The following is a 20,895-nucleotide window of genomic DNA, read 5'->3' as shown; positions in this document are numbered from 1 at the left end:
CATAGTGATCTTTTCGATATCCGTGCCCTATAGGGTTCAGATCGGTCTATATTTTGATATAGCTGCCATATCGAAGAATATTCTGTTTTAACAACTTGAACAGTGAATTGTATTTATAAGACCACTCGACGTCCGTGCCGAATTTGATCCAAATTAGACCATATTTAAATATAGCTGCAATGAGTTCATAAATGATGCATTTTTTGCGGATTATGACGAACATTATAACATATATACCAGGGGTGTTGGGTATCCAAAGTTCAGCCCGGCCGAACTAAATGCCTTTTTACTTCTTAATTCATGGGCTAGTAGTAGGTCCACCCAGAAAAGGATGGCATTATATCTAAACGGCTACATTCAACTTTTCATAATTTTTTTTATTAATTTATCTACATATATTTTTTTTCTTTCAGAATAATCAAAAATCGGTATACTACCATTTTAATAAGGTGAGTTCTAAGTGAAATCTTCAAAATAATGTGAAGCGAATAATCCAAAGGAATTTGTTTTACGTAATCAAAAAAGGGCACTTTAATCATAACAATGTGTTCATATTCAATCTAAGTTAAGAGAAGTATACACACAACCAGCGAATTCAACATATGAAGCATTATACCTGGCTCAGCAACCTAAAATGCATCAAATGGCCTAAAGTTTAACAAAAATTATTCGCAATCAACTTCGTGCACTCAGTATTCAAATTAGACTCTAACATAATCTCTATCGCAAAAGCAAACGCTTAATTGATGGTGTTTTGTTGTCTAAATATTTGTTAAGTGCTACCGGCATTACTAACCCAATTCAATTCCGGTTAAAGTGAAAATTTAACCCAGGTTAATTTTCCACATCAGTCTAACTCGCTTGGGCAACTTCAATTCGGGCAACTTTTATTTAAACGTAAATAAATACAGTGGTATGCAATAAACAGAGAGGTGGATAGATGATGATTATGATGATTGCTGTACTGTATTGTACGGCTGTGACACTGTCCATTTTGTGAAAACAGAACAAATAAAACTCTCTGCCTACAATTTTTCACATATGCTCTCTATGCTATATTATGATATTGTTCCCATTTTGACCTAACTTCTGATTCGATTTATTGACCTTAACTCTTATTTGATTTGACTCATATACTAATGTTGACTATCGTTATGACTTCTCACATCTGTACTAAGTATAGACCAAATAGGTTCATAATCTCATTTAGCTCCCATATAAACAGATCTATTATACACTCAAAAAATGCTATGGTGAATGCTGTTCATGAATATTTTATATAATAAACGTTAGTTCATTATTTTACTCACTTTAAATAAAAATATTTTAAATGTTAAGAAAATTTTCTTTGTGCTAGAAAAATTTAATTACCGTTAGTATGAAACAAGTAAAAGCGTATTAAATTCGGCCGGGTCGGTGGAGGCCACCGTTGCGCAGAGGTTAGCATGCCCGTTAGCGTCATCCTATGACGCTGAACGCCTGGTTTCGAATCCTGGCAAGACCATCAGAAAAAATTTTCAGCGGTGGTTTTCCCCTCCTAATGCTGGGAACATTTTTGAGGTACTATGCCATGTAAAACTTCTCTTGAAAGAGGAGTCGCACTGCGGTAAGCCGTTCGGACTCGTCTATAAAGAGGAGGCCCTTTATCTTTGAACTTAAATCGGCCTGCACTCATTTATATGTGAGATGTTTGCCCCTGTTCCTAAGTGGAATGTTAATGGGCAAAATTTGCAATTTGCAAATTCGAATGGGCTGAATCTTGGATAACCACCACCATGGATTCCACAAATAATTTACCCTTATAACCCTTATTAGCCTTGAATTATTTTGGTCTCAAGAAGTCATATCGGAATATCTGTACTAAGCGGGGGCCTATATCACCATATTGACCGATTCGGATAAAACTTCGCACTGATGTTTGTAAGTCATAAGATAGGTTTTTGGTCCGAATTTCAGCCAACTCAAGTGAAAATTTCGGCTTCTAAGGGCTGAAGAAGTCAAATCCGAGGTTGGGTTTATATGGGTGCTATAAATGTTTATAGATCGATTCGGATCATACTTGACATGGGCATTGTAAATCATTATTCAATTCCTTGTTCCAAGTTTCTGCCAAATCGGATGAATATTGAGGCTTTTAAGGGCTCAAGAAGTCAAATCGGGGGATAATATGGGGTATATATTTAAAGCTGAACGGATATTGATGTAGGTTATGCAATCCATAACCTACATCAACAAGAAGTATCTGCATAAAATTTCAAGCAGCTAGCTTTATGCGTTCGACAGGTATCGTGTATCCGAGACGAACCGGCCCTGCTCCGCTACGCCTTCTCTAACTCTCCAATATCTTTTTAGGGTTGGGACACTTCGCCCTGCATGTGTTTGTTGAATTCGTGTCACTGTAGCCTATGTCCGCCTATAACGCTGAACGCTTGCGTTCAAATCCTGGCGATAACATCGGATAAAATTTAAAGCGTTGGTGAGTGATCCTTTCTTAATGCTGGCGACATTTGTCATGCATGGTCATGTACAAAAACCTTGCACTGCGGCACGCCATTCGGACTCGGCAATAAAAACAATCCAATCAAAATTCAATTGGATATCAAATTCGTTTTTTTTCTTCTCTCAACCACCTTTCGTTTGAGCTCTATATTGTCGTGATTTGTCTATACACCCATTTGGCGGGTTTTGGACGGCCCCCGAGGCATCCGACCCCAACAATAGAAACCATGTTTCGTTTTGACTGTGAGAGTGCAAAAAAAAATTTCGCACGAATCGCTTTACCAATCTGCGAGATCTGGTGTTTTTGCAAATTAGGGTAGAATTAAGAAGTGCTTTTTAGGGGAGGGATGGCACTCAGACATTTCGACTCAAATATGGTTATCAAATTCGTGCTGTACTCCCAAATCCATTTCATGTTAGTCCCATATTGCCATGGTCAGTAAATATGAACTGTTTGGAGGGTGTTTTGAGGCTGGGGCGGCCACCGGCACTTTGCCCTGAATATAGATATCAAATTCGTTATTTACTTCCAAGTACCGTTGATTTGAGCCCCTATACTTCGATCTGATTTTGTATGCTAGATTCGTAATCTACTTCCTAATACCTTTCATTTGACGCCCATATTGACATGAACGTCCAATATGTCTGTTTGGGGGAGTTTTGGGGTTGGGGCGGCCCGATGGGTACTTAGATCCAAATTTTAATACCATTTTCGTACTCTGTTTTCCAATACCTTTTATTTATTGGGTTGCCCAAAAAGTAATTGCAGTTTTTTCATATAGTCGGCGTTGACAAATTTTTTCACAGCTTGTGACTCTGTAATTGCATTCTTTCTTCTGTCAGTTATCAGCTGTTACTTTTAGCTTGCTTTAGAAAAAAAGTGTAAAAAAAGTATATTTGATTAAAGTTCATTCTAAGTTTTATTAAAAATGCATTTACTTTCTTTTAAAAAATCCGCAATTACTTTTTGGGCAACCCAATAATACCCATATTGTCCCGATCGGTCCACTTTTCATTTTGGGTGGTGTTTTTGGATAACGGGGGAGGGTCCGCCCCCTTCCGAAGTCAACAAATTACAAAGCCTATTTCGCATTCCAGACCATATTCGCTATCTACTCCCGAATACCTTTCATTTGAGTCCCATATTGTCATGATTATCCAAATAATCATTTTTCAGGGGGTTTTGGGGTTGGGGCGGCCCCCCAGTTACTTGGACCCAATTCTTAATATGAAATTTGTACTCTACTCCTGAAGACCTTTTATTTGATTCTCATATTGTCCTGATCGATCCACTTTTATTTTTGGGTAGTACTTTTATGGTCAGGGGGAGGGTCCGCCCCCCCCTTCCGCTATCAAAAAATTATATAACCCATGTTTCCTTCCAGATCAACCTACACAATCTGTGACAATTTTAAGGTAATCGGTTCAGCCGTTTTTGAGCCTATACGGAACAGACAAACAAACCGACAAACAAACACAAATTCAATATAAGAAGATAGGACCGCAGATCAATATTTCGAGGTGCTAAAGTATACCCCTATCCTATGGTGGTGGGTATAAAAACATTCATAGTTAACAACACATTTTCATACCCACCACCGAAGGATGGGGGTATCCATTTTCATTTTGTGATTCCGTTTGCAACACATCGAAATATCAATTTCCGATCCTATAAAGTATGTATATTCTTGATCATCGTAAAAATCTAGGACGATCTTTCCGTCCGTTCGTCTGTCTATTGAAATCACTCTATAGGCTTTAAAAATGAAGATAATTAGCTGAAACTTTGCACAGCTTCTTTTTTTGTCCATAGGCAGATTTAAATTGAAGATGATCTATATCGGGCTATATCTTGATATATCCCCCATTAGACCGATCTGCCGATTTAAGGTTTAAGGCCCATTTAAGCCACATTTATTATCCCGTTTCGCTAAACATTCGCACTGAGTATGGTCAGACTATATATGGACATGGCTGGCATATAGACTGATCCTCTGATTTAGAGTCTTAGGCCCATAAAAAGCACATTTATTACCCGATTTCGCTAAAATTTGGCACAAGAACCTATGTTAGGCTTTTCGACATCCCTGCTCTATATGGTTTAGATCGGTTTGTATTTGAATATAGCTGTCATAAATACCGATCTCCTGATTTGAGGTCTTAGGGGTCTTTATAGACCTTTATCCTAATCTATGGTCTTGAGCCCATAAAAGTCACACTTTTAATGCGATTTGGCTGAAATTGAGCATAGCGACTTTTTGACATCCGTACCCTAATCGATCAGATCGGTCTATATTTGGATATAGCTGCCACATTGACCAATATTCTGTTTTAACAACTTGAACAATGAATTGTTTTTATGATACCACTGGACATCAGTGCCGAGTTTCTTTCAAATCGGACCATAATTGAATATAGCTGCAATGGGTTCATAAATGATGCATTTTTCTTCGGATTATGGCGAAAGGTTCTTAACATATGTATCCATAGTTCGGCAGAGTCATTTTATTTGTTTTAAAATTATTATGGTATTTAATATTAAGGAAATTTCGATTTTCACTTCTATGTAGGAAAAACTTGTACAATTTTCATTTTTCGAGTTCAAAATTGCTTACTGATATTTAGTAATAATTTACTAACTTCAAATAAATTTTGAACTAAAATTGAATTTTTCTAACTAAATTTGAAAATTTTTTTGAACTAAAATTTAACATTTTCCCAGGTTCCAGGCGAGATTAAAATCCAAATCCAATTAACCCATAATACTTTCATTTATTTTCTTCTGCATCCATCCCACTGTGCAACATTGCATCACATTACCAGTTTACCTTACACTGCCTCGGGGGTATATTGTCTGTTATTTTAGTATAATTTTTGAAAAATAAAACTCTACCATAAGGGTCGTTTGGTTTTTTTTTATTTTATTTTTGCATAGCCGTTGTTTGGTTTGTAACTGGCTCTTATCTCCTCACATAAAAACACACATTGCCATTCAATTCTTTCTTTTTGTTGTTTTACTTAGTTTCAAAATAGGAACGAAACTTTATTTTGAGAGGGATTTTCAGACTATGGCAAAAAAAATTTTAAATGAATGCAATGCGTACTAAGCAATGTGTGCTCTGGTACACATCATCAGACTATAGAAACAAGGTAATGTGGCTAAATAGGTCTCCCATATAAGAGTACATACTTTCCTCTATCGAAAACAAAAACATACACCAACACCTACTAGCCATGCCATTGCATGGATCTATCTATCCCCCTGACCAAACCAATTACTATGGCAGATTTACATTTGCAATCCGCACCACATGAAAATCGCCCATGCGGAACCGAATTGGCGGAACATCCCATATGTACGACTATGGCTTGGCCAACAAACGTTACTGACGTTCTGCTTGGCCAACTTTGAACACTCATCACCACGTAATGAAGGCGAAAAACAACCCCACCGAAAAACACAGTGAATTTTCGACTGAAACAAGCCTATTTTGCTTTAACAAGTGTGTTATGCCCAAGATACATACAACATGGATATGTAAAAGTATGTCGGTGTATTTGTGGCAGGTGTTCGTATGAGTGTCTATGGCTTTGTATCTATGGGATCGCAGCGTTCGCTGGTTTATGTGTGTTTGTAAGTTCTGTAGTTTCGAAATTGAATTGAAAATAACAACAACAAATTATCTTTAGTTTAACGAACTTTTGTTCGAAAAAAAAACAAAAAGTGGCAACAAAAGCAACACCAAAATGTTTATGTAGAATAATGAAATGAGCAATGACTACAATTAACCCTCTAAGGGGGGTTAAAACAGTGTTTATTTTTTGGGAAATTTCGCATGACTGTAGTTGTAAGAACAATAGGACAATATGATTTGCAAACGGTGGGCTTAATACATTTATCTGACAAGGTTAGAACCTGTAGATATAGAGGCCACAATTGGCAACATGGCCTTAACTAAAAGCACCTTAACAAGAAAAAAAGCAAAAATCGAGCGGAGCCGACTAAACCTCCGCGTATACCAAATTCCTTCCCTATTCCATACGAATATCCCCTCGAGACCGGCAAAAGAAGGGGAAACTGTGGAGGATAAAGACATAATGGTAAAGCGGCTAACGTAGGCCCTTAAAGACAAGCTTGTGTCAGCTTATCCTGGAGCCAAGCCAAGAGGCAAACAGCGACAGCCATGGTGGGCCCCAGGAAGGGTTGCAGAAAACTCTTCCACAAGGCGTAAGCCACAACGACAAAGAAAATGCAAGGACGAGCAGTGGCAAATCCTGGATGAAATCCTTCATCTCCGTGGAGTATATATCTTAGGCCTCTCGGCTAAAAAAGATCCTATCCTGTAAACCTATTATGGCAGGATAAATTGAGAAGTCACAGAATATGTGGACTTTGTCAAGCAGGGAAACTCTAGAAATACTCGGTGGCACACATTTCCAGGGAAACTCTCCAACAGACAACGTGACTCCAGAAGAGGTTGGTACTGATATAGATAGAGATATACTTCAAGAAGCCCTACATACGAGAGCGTACCGCAAGTGGTTTAGGCGTACATCCGTTTAAGAGGGAAATAGTTCTTCACAAGAGGAGATACAAGTTTCCCACAGTGGTACCTGTCTCCTCTCATTTACTGAAAACGCAAAATTCCTGGCGGTTTTGCTGGACAGGCAATTGAACTTCAAATCTAACATTTTGGAATGTGAAGAAAGGCAAGCCCTGCCCTATGTACCTGTAAGAGAGCCTTTGGCAAAAGTTGGGGGTTTTAACCGCGTGTGTGTTTACTGCTGTTCTAAGACCTATATATGGTGTTGTGGTTTGTTGGACAGCGCTTCCAAAGTCAACCTGCAGTTCAATACTCAGCCGGATTCTAGACAAGGCTTGGCAGGATTCCTCGTAAATGTTGCCATCTTTAGTAAGGGGACAACCACCGCTAACAATGTTTCAGATGTTCACCTCTGTTCAGGAGCGTACTGAGAAGGCTCACATATATTGGGCACTATGTAGACGGGCCGTAGGCTCGAAATGGGGTCTGAATCGAGGATAGTCCACTGGCTCTACAGGAACGTGATTAGACCAATACTTACTTACGCCTCAGTAGTATGGTGGACTGCTATGGAGAAAAAGAGCAACATAAGGATCATACAACAGGTTCAGAGAACAAGTTGTCTTGGCATAGGTGTAGCGATGAGGACCACGCCCACTAGGGCACTAAAGACTATTCTAGATATCAGACCCATTTTCATACAAATTAAGTGTGAGGCAGCCACTGCGCCTATGAGACTTAAGGCGATGGGAGAATGGATTGAGGATGGGAGCAGCTCATATCATCGCGCTATAATCGAGGTGACGATAGAAAACCTGGAAGGAAGGGAAGAGATTTCCGTTTGGATACCTGAGATGAACCTTGAAATCGAGTGCGAGGCACTGCTGCCATCGGCACAGTCTTGGATTGACGGAACACTAGTACTGCCATCTGGAAGATCATGTTAAACGGATGGATCAAAGCTAGCTGACAAAGTGGGCCTGCGGGCTTACATTGAGAACCCAGGGACAGAGAGTTTGAGTCTTGCATCAGTACCTCGCACAGTCTTGGACTGACGGTACCCTATTTTTACCATCTGGAAGATCATGTTACACGGATGGATCAAAGCTATTTAGAAGACAAAGTGGGCCAGGGGATCTACATTGAGAACCCAAGGACTGAGATATGTTTAAGGCGCCTGACCATACGACAGTGCTGCAGGCGGAACTCCGGGCAATCACGGAATGCGTGAAGTGATGTGGTGCTAACGCCAGGACTTTGAGTGTGAACGACAGTAAAATTGTCATAAGGGGAATAACGACCAGGAGGGTAAGGTAACGAACAGTCTTGCAGGGTAAGAAAAAGATTAACGGCTGTTCTGAGGATGGCAAAACCTAACTGAACCTAAGTTCTTCATAAGATTTACCATCGTCAGCCTTAGTTCTTCGGATCGGCCTTATCGATACTTGTACCAAATAGATTCCAAGTAATCCGACACTGCTGGTCACAGTTTAACTGTGCTAGCTTAGTGTCAACTTTCTTTAACGAAGGCGAAACATAAACTCTTTTAAAGTTCTATGAACAATTTCTTCAATTGCCCTGTTCCTTGCTTTGTTGTATTTACTGAACTTATTCCTTATCTCAGTTTTGCGCAGTTTGTTTAAGGCTATTTATTTTTCTTTGTGCCTGCTTGTGTCTTCATTTTCAAATGCAAATGATTTCAATGTAATTTCTGTTTTGATGTAATTTTTGTTTTTGTTTCGAAATCGTTTCCTCTCCATGGCTTTGTATGCTTGGTAGTGTTCATTTCGTTAACCAATTTTATTTGCATGCAAAATTTTGTATTGCAAAATAAAACAAGTAAAAGCGTGCTAAGTTCGGCCGGGCCGAATCTTATATACCCTCCACCATGGATCGCATTTGTCAAGTTCTTTTCCCGGCATCTCTTCTTAGGCAAAAAAATATATAAGAAAAGAGTTACTTTGCTATTAAAACGATATCAAGATATGGTCCGGTTCGGACCACAATTAAATTATATGTTGGAGGCCTGTGTAAAATTTCAGCCAATTCGTTTAAGAATTGCGCCCATTGGGGCTCACGAAGTAAAATAGAGAGAACGATTTATATGGGATCTGTATCGGGCTATAGACCGATTCAGACCATAATAAACACGTTTGTTGATGGTCATGAGAGGATCCATCGTACAAAATTTCAGGCATATCGGATAATAATTGCGACCTCTAGGGGTCAAGAAGTCAAGATCCCAGATCGGTTTATATGGCAGCTATATCAGGTTATGAACCGATTTGAACCTTATTTGACCCAGTTGTTGAAAGTAAAAATAAAATACGTCATGCAAAATTTCAGCCAAATCGGATAGGAATTGCGCCCTCTAGAAGCTCAAGAAATCAAATCCCCAGATCTGTTTATATGACAGCTATATCAGTTTATGAACCGATTTGAACCATACTTGGCACAGTTGTTGGATATCATAACGAAATACTTCGTGCAAAAATTCATTCAAATCGGATAAGAATTGTGCCCTCTAGAGGGTCAAGAAGTCAAGACCCAAGATCGGTTTATATGGCAGCTATATCAGGTTATGGACCGATTTGAACCATACTTGGCACAGTTGTTGGGTATCATAACAAAACACGTCGTGCGAAATTCCATTCCAATCGGATAAGAATTGCGCACGCTAGAGGCTCAAGAAGTCAAGACCCAAGATCGGTTTATATGGCAGCTATATCAAAACATGGACCGATATGGCCCATTTACAATACCAACCGACCTACACTGACAAGAAGTATTTGTGCAAAATTTCAAGCGGCTAGCTTTACTCCTTCGGAAGTTAGCGTGCTTTCGACAGACAGACGGACGGACGGACGGACGGACGGACGGACAGACGGACGGACATGGCTAGATCGACATAAAATGTCACGACGATCAAGAATATATATACTTTATGGGGTCTCAGACGAATATTTCGAGTAGTTACAAACAGAATGACGAAATTAGTATACCCCCCATCTTATGGTGGAGGGTATAAAAAGGCCAACGTAAAAACCAACCAACGAGCTAACAGAGACGGAGAAACAAGGATCGAGAGAGAGAGAGAGCTGGAAAAACACATTAAACAAACATGCAAAAATGTTGAATATTTTTCTGATGAATAATTAATTTTGTGAATCTTTGTTTTCCGTTTTTTTTGTTGATGGATTCAAACGAATTTGGGGTGGACTTTTGTTCGTTAGCCAAAGCTGGCCTAACTGACGGACCCGCTGACCAACTTGACTAGCCAATGATGATAGATAGCTTGGGTAAATGGATTTCGTTTTTTGTTTTCATTGTAATTCCGTTTCATGTACGGCTTCAAAAAAGTCTGGTGTTTGTATTAATCAAATCAAAAACTATGGTAGAAAAAAAATGGAAGAATTGAATGGGATTGCGTTTTGGTTTGTTTTCTTTCAGTTTTTTGGCTTGAAAGGTTTTAATGCCTTTTTGGCTTGATTCGTAACTAATTGTTGGTTGCTATGGCATGTTTGCAAGTGCTTGTCATGGTGAACGAAAGGCAAAGGAAGTGTTTGTTTTTTTTGGAGATAAGCCTCACGTAAGGAAATTAGCCGTTAACAGGTTGAAGAGCAAATTCCAGGAAATCAACAAAAATCTCTTTCCTAAATATGCTCAGATGCCAGCATTGAACATGGAATGTTTTCGAAATTTTCTGGGAAGAAATGACTTTGGGTTATGTGTTGTCAGTCAATCTGTCAGGACGTAAATTAGATCATAACAAGTAAAAAGGCGTTAAGTTCGGCCGGGCCGAACTTTGGATACCCACCACCTTGGGTTTATATGTAAACCACCTTTCGTCAAAATCAGGGGAAAAATGCATACCTTATGCCCCATAGCAGCTATATCGAATTATGTTTCAATTTGGACAAAATTCTAATAAGTACAAGTCATTGTTCAATTGTGTAAAATAAAATTTTGATCCTTTTACTAGTAGCTATATCTAAGAATAAACCGATCTGAACCATATACCACCCGGATGTTGAAAAGCCCAACATACGTCACTGTGTCAAATTTCAGTGAAATCGAATTATAAATGCGCCTTTTATTGGGCCAAGACCATTAATCAGAAGATCGGTCTATATGGCAGCTATATCCAAATCTGAACCGATCTGGGCCAAATTGACGAAGGATATCGAAGAGACTATTGCAACTCAATGTCCCAAATTTCTGCAAAATCGGATAATAAATGTGGCTTTTATGGGCCTAAGACCATAAATCGGCAGATCGGTCTATATGGCAGCTATATCCAAATCTGGACCGATCTAGGCCAAATTGATAAGGAATGTCGAAGGGCCTAACACAACTCACTGTCTCAAATTTCAGCAAAATCGGATAATAAATGTGGCTTTTATGGGCCTAAGACCCTAAATCGGAGGATCGGTCTATATGGCAGCTATATCCAAACCTGGACAGATCTGAGCCAAATTGACGAAGGATATTGAAGGGCCTAACGCAACTCGCTGTCCCAAATTTCAGCAAAATCGGATAATAAATGTGGCTTTTGTGGGCCTAAGATCATAAATCGGCGGATCGGTCTATATGGCAGCTATAGCCAATTGTGGACCGATCTAGGCCAAATTGATAAAAAATGTCGAAGGGCCTAACACAACTCATAGTCCCAAATTTCAGCAAAATCGGAAAATAAATATGGCTTTTATGGGCCTAAGACCCCAAATCGGAGGCTCGGTCTATATGGCAGCTATATCCAAATGTGGACCGATCTAGGCCAAATTGATAAAGAATGTCGAAGGGCCTAACACAACTCATAGTCACAAATTTCAGCAAAATCGGAAAAAAATATGGCTTTTATGGGCCTAAGACCCCAAATCGGAGGATCGGTCTATATGACAGCTATATCCAAATCTGGACCGATCTGGGCCAAATTGACGAAGGATATTGAAGGGCCTAACACAACTCATTGTCCCAAATTTCAGCAAAATCGGAAAAAAATATGGCTTTTATGGGCCTAAGACCCCAAATCGGAGGATCGGTCTATATGGGGGCTATATCAAGTTATAGTCCGATTTAGCCCATCTTCGAACTTAACCGGCTTATGGACAAAAAATGAACCTGTGCGAAGTTTTAACTCAATATCTCTATTTCTAAAGACTGTAGCGTGATTTCAACAGACAGACGGACAGACGGACGGACATGGCTAGATCGTCTTAGATTTTTACGCTGGTCGTTGGAATCCCCAACGACCCCCATCGATAAGAGATTTCTGTGCAAAATTTCAAGTGGATATTATTCATTGAAACGCCATCGTGATTTCGACAGACTTTCGTACTGAAGGGCGTACATGGCGTACATGGGCGTATATGTATAATTTATAGGGTCTCAGGTCACTATTTTGAGGTGTTATAAACGGAATAACTAGATAAATAACGGAATAAATACGTTGTCCAATGATTCAATGACTGCCTGGCTTTCAAAGGGGATGGTTATGCTAATCGTCGTTAGGTATCAAGTCTAAGCCATTCCACCACTTCTTCAATTGCAAGGATCTCCGTTTCTCGATATGATCAGTCCTAGTTCCTCAGAGTACTCACCAAAGCCGACTTGGTCGTCTAGTTTGGAACAATCCGTATAGAAATCTATGTAAATTCAAATACCAGGGATATCGGTTTTATCAGAAATAGTGGTACAGTAAGCCGCCAGTGTATGACACGCAGCTTAAACCTCCAATTTTTGCCAATGGCTCTCTTGGGTGTTTATAGGGAACGAATTGCCTTTCTTGTTCGAATTGAAGTTTATTTTTCTGTCCAGCAAAACACCCAGTTATTTTGTACTTTCAGTAAATGGGACTTTCTCCCCAAGCAGACAAGTCATAATGGTGTTGAATGCAGGCATTCGCCGTGTTGGCTCAATCCTCCAGGGCTCTTATCTCCGGGTGAATATAATGCGTCCACCAACGCCCCCATACATAGCCTAGGCTATGCATGGGTACCACTTCAAGTTCACGTTGTTTGTACGTGTTCTCCCCCTTGGTTAGGAGTTGAACACTATCTAAAACTCTTTCCGATCTATGGGTCACGGCACTCGCTTGCAATGCATCTCCACATCGAGCTTGCGCTCTACCCGCGATATAGGTCCAAACCACAGCCACCGAGTAACTCCCCACTGGAATGTCACGTTGTTTGTACGTGTTCTCTCCCTTAGTTAGGAATGGAGCACTATCTTAAACTCTTTCCGGTTTATGGGGCATGGTATCCGGTTGCAATGCATCTCCACATCGAGCTTGCGCTCTACCCGCGATTTGGGTCCAAACCACAGCCACCACGTTACTCCCCACTGGAGCCTCATCATAGTAGAGCTGGGATCAAAATCCCACGGGCTCCCGACTACTGTGGTAACAGATTAAGGACTCCGGTCAGACCTCGTAGCTGAAGCTACTACCAGTTGAACCCAAACGACTCCGGACTGGTCACCTGAAGGGAAAACAGCCAAAACAAAACGGAAAATTCCCTATACTGACAAAACGGACGGACAAGAACAGACACTTCCCATTACGGACAAAAACGGAGAGCTCACAAAGACGGACAAACGTCAGGAGCCAAACCATCGGACGATCTCATCAGAGGCCTCTCACCAGAGCCCTATCACCGCCCACCTAACATCCTTCTCCTATCAAAGACCGCCTTCGCAAAGGTGGCCATGCTCGCAAACGTCCCAGAGTTCAACAAGGCCCTGCTCAAATCCCATTCCCCCTCTCCATAGGATATATATATACCCCCAACTAGGACTTATGTATTGACCATGGCAAGTGTCGCTAATATTTATAAAAATCTCCTTTGTATAAGGCTTGACTTGGTTTTTTTCTGGTATTTGTAGGCAGGAAGCACTTTTCCTCATTTGGTGGCTTTACAATGTTCTGTACCTTTTCCAGCCACGGGAGCTCCACGATGTTATCTTCTACTTTTTGTATCATTTTTATACCCTCCACCATACAAATTTCGTCATTCTGTTCGTAACACATCATCCCAATAAAGTATATATATTCTTGATCATTATGATCCGTCTGTCCGCCCGTCCGTCTGTCCGTCGAAAGCATGCTTACTTACGAAGAAGTAAAGCTAGGAGCTTGAAAATTTGCACAAATACTTCTTATTAGTGTAGGTCGTTTGTGGTTGTAAATGGGCTAAATCGGTCCATGTTTTGATATAGCTGCCATATACACCGATCTTGGGTCTTGACTTCTTCAGCTTTTGAGGGACGCAAATTTAATCCGATTTGGCTATAATTTTGCACGTGGAGTTCTGGTATCACTTCCAACAACTGTGCTAAGTATGGTTCAATTCGGTTTATAGACTGGTATAGCTGCCATATAAACCGATCTTAGATCTTGTGTTCTTGAGCCTGTAGAGGGCGCAATTCTCATCCGATTTGACTAAAATTTTGCACTGATTCGATTTAGCCTTGTCCGTCTGTCTGTCTGTCCGTCTCTCCATGTTTATTTGTGTACAAACTGCAGGTCTCAATTTTCATCCGATCGTTTTCAAATTTGGTACAGGCATGTTTTTCGGCCTAGAGACAAAGCCTATTGAAATTGGAAAAAATCGGTTCACATTTGGATATAGCTCCCGATCCGTCCGATTTGCAGTAATAATGCAATAAAAATGTCTTTTGTTAACTGATTCTCTCGAATTTTGGCAGGAAGGATTTTCTTACAACTATCGACATTAACTGTTAATTTCATGGAAATCGGTTCAGATTTGGATATAGCTCCCATGTATATATTCGTCCGATTTTCAGTTATAATGCAATAAAATGGTCATTTGTTAACTGATTCTTTTGAAATTTGTTAGGAAGGATTTGCTCTTTACTCTCGATATTACTGGTGAATTTCATGGAAATCGGTTCAGATTTAGATATAGCTCTCTTATATATATATCGCCTGATTTTTACTCTTAGAGCCATTGAAAGAGGATTTATTGATCAATGTTCCCAAAATTTTGTATAACGCCTTCCTCGAAGACTACCACAATATCTGATAAGTTTGCTTGAAATCGGTTCAGATTTGGATATAGCTCCCATATATATGTTCGTCCGATGTGCAGAAATACAGCAATAAAATGGTCATTTGTTAACCGATTCTCTCAAAATTTGGCAGGAAGGATTTTCATATGACTCTAGATATTACTGATGAGTTTCATGGAAATCGATTCAGATTAAGATATACTTCTCATATATATATATATATATATATATATATATATATATATCGCCCGATTTTCACTTCTAGAGCCATTGCAAGCGCATTTATTGACCAATCTTCCCAAAACTTCGTACAACACTTTCTTCGACGACTACCACAATATCTGATAAGTTTGCTTAAAATCGGTTCAGATTTGGATATAGCTTCCATGTATATATTTGTCCGATTTGAAGTAATAATGCAATAATTTGGTCATTTGTTAGCCGATTCTTTTGAAATTTGTTAGGAAGGGTTTGCTCTTGACTCTCGATATTACTGGTAAATTTCATGGAAATCGGTTCAGATTTAGATATAGCTCTCATAAATATATACACCCGATTTTCACTCCTAGAGCCACTGCAAGCACATTTATTGACCAATCCTCTCAAAATTTTGTACAACGCCTTCCTCGATGACTACCACAATATCTGAGAAGTTTGCCTGATATCGGTTCAGATTTGGATATAGCTTTCATGTATATGTTCGTCCGATTTGCAGTAATAATGCAATAATGCAAATGGTCACTTCTTAACCCATTCTCTGGAAATTTGGCAGGAAGGATTTTCTTTTTACTCTCGACATTACTGGTGAATTTCATAGACATCGGTTCAGATTTAGATATACCTCCCATGTATATGTTCTTCAGATTTTGGCTAGTTTGCAATAATGTTGTCATTTGTCAACCGTAATTATTAAAGTTTGAACATATGCTCGAAATGTGATACGGATTGGTTAATAACCCATCTGAACACATCCGCCGAGGTCCATCAAAATTGGTTTAGAATCAGATATAGCCCCACATTGTACTTATAGGGTAGGTGTAGGGTATATAACAGCCGGCACTGCGCGACTTTTGCCCTTCCTTACTGTTTTTTTTTATCTGATCTTTGGATTTGAAATTAATAACATTTAAATGATTTTATCGTTATGTAAGTCTGATAAACCGCATGTACATAAAGACCGGTTTCCATGAGCTCGATCAACAATGATCTGCGACTAGGACCAACTTTAAGCCTGTATTCTCAGTGATTATTAAATCTAATATTTGATAGGCTTTAAAATAAAATTCAAATAAATGCTGATGATTTCCCATGAATTCAACAGCCTAGAATTGTCCAACAAAAAAAGTCCTCCATTTCTCCACGTGTGCACGTTCCCTATTGATTTTATGCAAATCAAGGAGACTAGGAAGTACAAAAGGTTTGGCCATTATTAACATTTGCTATGGTGGCCCCAACTGAATTGAATTTAAATTGAGACATTTTGAACTCATGAATTCATGTTTATACACTGGCGAAAGGACATGCAGCAACAACAACAACAACAACAAACTACTTGTTTTTGTTTCATTCATGGTTGAAAGGATGGGTGAATTTGGGTATACAAATTAATATTACAATTTCAACAATTATTATTGTTATGGCAAATATTGTTGCTGAATATTACGGGCGCAAGGGGGGGCACTATCATTGCCCCTCCCCGTGCCTATGGCATTTTCTGCCAAAAGTTAATGCCATTGTTTTTGTTGTGGTTGTATAATTTAATTTAGTTATTATTCCGAACATTTCGTGGCAGAATATTCTCATTGGAATTCTCGCCACTCCCCTGGCTCAGTGTCAGTCGTAGTGCTGGTGAATCGTTTCATTTCACTACGTTTCGATTATTCTAAAAAATGTTTGGCTGTTTTTCAAAAATTTCCCAGAATTTGAGACTTTGAATGTCATTTTGTTGATTAGGTGTGGGGGGGAGGGGGGGGGGGGGGGGGGGCGCGGACATTTGCTACGTTACTAAGCAGCCCAACATTGTGATGATCTCTACAGGAGGATTGATTTTATTGTTATGGGTGTTTATTAGCATTTATTTGCGCTTTGCTGTAGATGTTGTGTCCTTTTTCCTTCTCTTTGGAATATGGGGCATTTATTTTTCTATTTTTTTTTTGAGCTGAATTCGCATTTCCAACATTTCAGTTTTGCATAATTATGCGGTTGTATTGCCGACAATTATCTTTTAAATTGACTCATTATTGATAACGGGGACTTCAGGCCCCTTGGTAAGCAAGTCTTGAGTGATTTCAGTGATAAGTTTCCTCAACCTCCCGCGCCCCACCATTCCTGTAAAATATTTTTGTTTTTATTATTTATACATTTCATGTCATTTCCCCTGCATGAAATCTTCCATTTAGTTTCAATGTTGTTGCTATATTTGGGGCAAAGTGATGTTTTCAGCAATTTTTTATGTGATTTTGGGTTTCCGAGTTTTTTTTTGTTTGCTTGTTTCTCTCTCTCTCTCTCTCTCTCTCTGAAGTTTATTGTTATTTGTTATTATTGAGCTGCTCTTATGCTTATGAATAATTGATTTGATTACAATGAATGAACCAAATGTAATAATCGAAAGCATTGCTCTTCAGAGGGGGAGCAGTGATTGTTTATGGTCAATTGAAACATGTAATAAACCGAAGGACATGTCATAATGTACTCATCTTTACAATTTTGTCATAAATATCATGGGATTTTGGTGGCAATGCGTGGGTGTTGTCCCTTTTGAGAAGGCCCTGGGAGATGCCGAAAAAGGTCACAATTTTAGGGCAATAAAAAATGGTAGAAGTTTTAATGCCTAAACACTGGATAGAGAGTAGACTATACAAAAAATTGGGAAAAAATTTTGTAAACAAAATTGGGGACGCATTTAATACAGATCTAATAAAAAATATGAAATTTTTCCCCCTCTCAAGTTTGGTAGGGGGATTGTGTAGTCAAAAGCAGGAGGGTCCTTTGGTTTCGCTTATTTTCATCAAAAGGATGTGTGGGGACATTCACAAGGGAGAATGTTGCCCAAGAACTTCTTTCGCGTATGAATCGCTATAATTTTTGCGAATCTCTCATATCTCTTGATACTCGCAGTTCAGTATCTGCATGGGTCGGAAGAATTCTCGCTTTTAAAAGCAACTAACTTTCTCTTTAGCGAAACTATTTAATTCCTGCTTTTATGCTACTTACTCTCGTTTGTGTTGATCTTATTGGTCTCATTACAAACGGGTGTGAGTTCCTGGAATGTCTAGTATCCCTGACAAACATCCTTACATCAGGAATTACTTTAATTGGCTATGACAGAATATTTCTTCCACTAGCCGAACGTAGAATAGCGTTCCAAGCGCCTCGATCTTCTGCGCTCATTCTAAAATCTCTGACACCAAGTTTGGAGGTGTCTCCCACAACTTGATCTTTCCATCGGGCTTTTGGTTTTCCCGGTTTGCGTGTACCACCGTGTTTGCCTTCAAAAGACTTCTTTGCTGGAGTTTCTTCATCCATTCTGACAACATGACCTAGCCAACGCAGCCTTTTTAGTTTGATGCGTGTAACTATGCTATCGTCGTCATACAGCTCGTGGTTCGTACGTCGCCTATATTCTCCATTAACGCAAGCTGTTCCCTATATTTTACGAAGAATCTTTCTCTCAAATACCCCAAGCACTTCCTCATCTGCTTTCACAAGTACCCATGCTTCAGAACCATATAAGAGCACGGGTAGTATCAGTGTCTTGTAAAGTGTAGTCTTCGTCTGTCGAGAGGTGGCCTTGTTTCTAAACTACTTACTTAGTCCAAAGATGCATCTGTTTGCCAGTATTATTCTTCGCTTTATCTCAAAACTGGTGTCATTCGTTTCGGTTACGGCGGTGCCGAGGTAGATAAAGTTACTGACTATCTCAAAGTTGTGGTTCCCAACTTTCTCCATGTTCTTCATCTGCTCGGTTGTACAAGGCTTTTTGGGAGTGGAAACCATCCATTTCGTCTTATCTCCATTTACTGCCAGACCCATTTTCACTGACTCTCTTTCGATTCTTTCAAAGACTGCAGTTACTACTTCCGGTGACCGACCTCTGATATCGATATCGTCGGTATAGGCGAGTAGCATGTGTTCTCTTGTGATTAGTGTGCCATATCTATTCACTTCTGCATCTCGTATAATCTTCTCCAGCAGGATATTAGAGAGATCACACGGTAGACTGTCTCCTTGTCTGAAACCTCGTTTGGTATTAAATGGTTCGGAGGGATTCTTTCCTATTCTTACTGAGGAACGCGTATCAGTAAGTGTCATCCTGCAGCTAAGCTTCCCGTGATAACGATGGGCACCACACAAGTCGGAGCTCAAAGTTCCAGCCTGTGTGGTGCTCATAGTCATCCCGTATCGGCCGGGTTACATCAGGAATAAGAAGACGAATATCAGACGTACACACACCATGAAAGTACCGATAGAACAGCGCCAAACAACCCACATTGCGACGATGTTCAAGGGAGGTAATAGAGTGGATACCCTACTGTCCCCAATTAACGCCATCGCTCTCCTCTGTACACAGTCCTGTAGCTCCAGCCCATACATGTGAGTTGTGCTCCAGTTTTGGCCTTATGAAAGTGGTATAGATATTGAGAAGATCACAAGGAGTGAAGTAATTCCTTCACCGCTTAAGGAAACCTAGCTTCCCCATATATATCAAACGTTTCAGAGATGCCGCCTTCAAACCTTAAGTCGCTGGTTGAAGCCGCTTCTGTAGGGAATAAAAGCCTCGTTGTAGGAAGTGATGCTAATACACATCACCAGATATGGGGAAGTTCGGATGTCAACGAAAGGGGTGAGTTGCTTATCGAATGTATTATAAGTTGCATTACCAGGAACAGGCAAGAGGTACTAGATATTACCTTTGTATCGGAAAATATAAGTGGAAGAATTTTCGACTGGGAAGTGTTGGATGACCACAGCATTCCTGATCATCGTTATTTTAGTTTCAGGCTTGGAGAAAATAGTAAAGTAGTGATCCCTCAGCTAAACAGAAGAAAGGCGGATTGGGATAAATTTCGGCACAAATTCTGCACGTCTATCCCTTCTAGACCAGAAAAGGAAGTGGAAACTATGGAGGATATAGACATAGTGGTCAAGCTGATCACGAAGGTCCTAGAGCCAGGGCAAGGGGAAAATAGCGGCCGCCACGGTGGACCCTAGAGCAGGTTGATCTAAGGATTGCAGAAAACTCTTCAACAAAGCAAAAGCCACAAGAACACCACACGATTGGGACATCTATAAGGCTGAGCTAAGGACATATAAGGGCGAGCTGAGAAAGGATCAGAATAAATCCTGGGTAGAATTCTGCAGCTTCGTGGAGGATATATCTGAGGCTTCTAGGCTAAGGAAGATTCTGTCCTCGCGACCTATAACGGTGGGGTATATTCAGAAGTCAGAGAATGTATGGACAATGTCTAGTGGGGAAACACTAGAACTACTCGTTGATATACGTTTTCCGAGAAATTCTACCACGGACAAGGGGGCGCCAGAAGAGGTTGTCCCTGATATGCATTCGTCGGAGGCCATTAGGGCAATTGTGTCTGAGCCGAAAATCCTTTGGGCGATAAGAAGTACCGATTCCTTTAAGTCGCCGGGACCTGATGATGTATCACTGGTTGAATTAGAAGGTGTGTATGATAGACTGGTTACCTGGCTTAGGGCCATATATACCTGTGGGATGGAGGGACACGAAAGTCATTTTCATTCCGAAAGCAGGAAAACCCTACCACACGAATGCGAAAGACTTTCGTCCTATTAATCTGTTATCCCTGGA

At 39.9% G+C, this 20,895-nt stretch overlaps 1 protein-coding gene across 1 annotated transcript in view; it reads left to right on the top strand.

Annotated features, from left to right (window-relative positions):
- The window catches only part of LOC106086113 (irregular chiasm C-roughest protein), a 1,171,308-nt gene that overhangs the window by 38,546 nt on the left and 1,111,867 nt on the right, over nt 1–20,895 (top strand). Inside the window, exon 2 of the mRNA XM_059363383.1 lies at nt 414–449. The gene's annotated coding sequence lies outside the window, so the exon portion shown is untranslated. The remainder of the gene's footprint in view (nt 1–413; nt 450–20,895) is intronic.

The sequence above is a fragment of the Stomoxys calcitrans genome, chromosome 2, assembly GCF_963082655.1.
Source record: "Stomoxys calcitrans chromosome 2, idStoCalc2.1, whole genome shotgun sequence".
Lineage (NCBI taxonomy): Eukaryota > Metazoa > Arthropoda > Insecta > Diptera > Muscidae > Stomoxys > Stomoxys calcitrans.
This window is presented reverse-complemented; position numbering and strand designations above follow the sequence as displayed.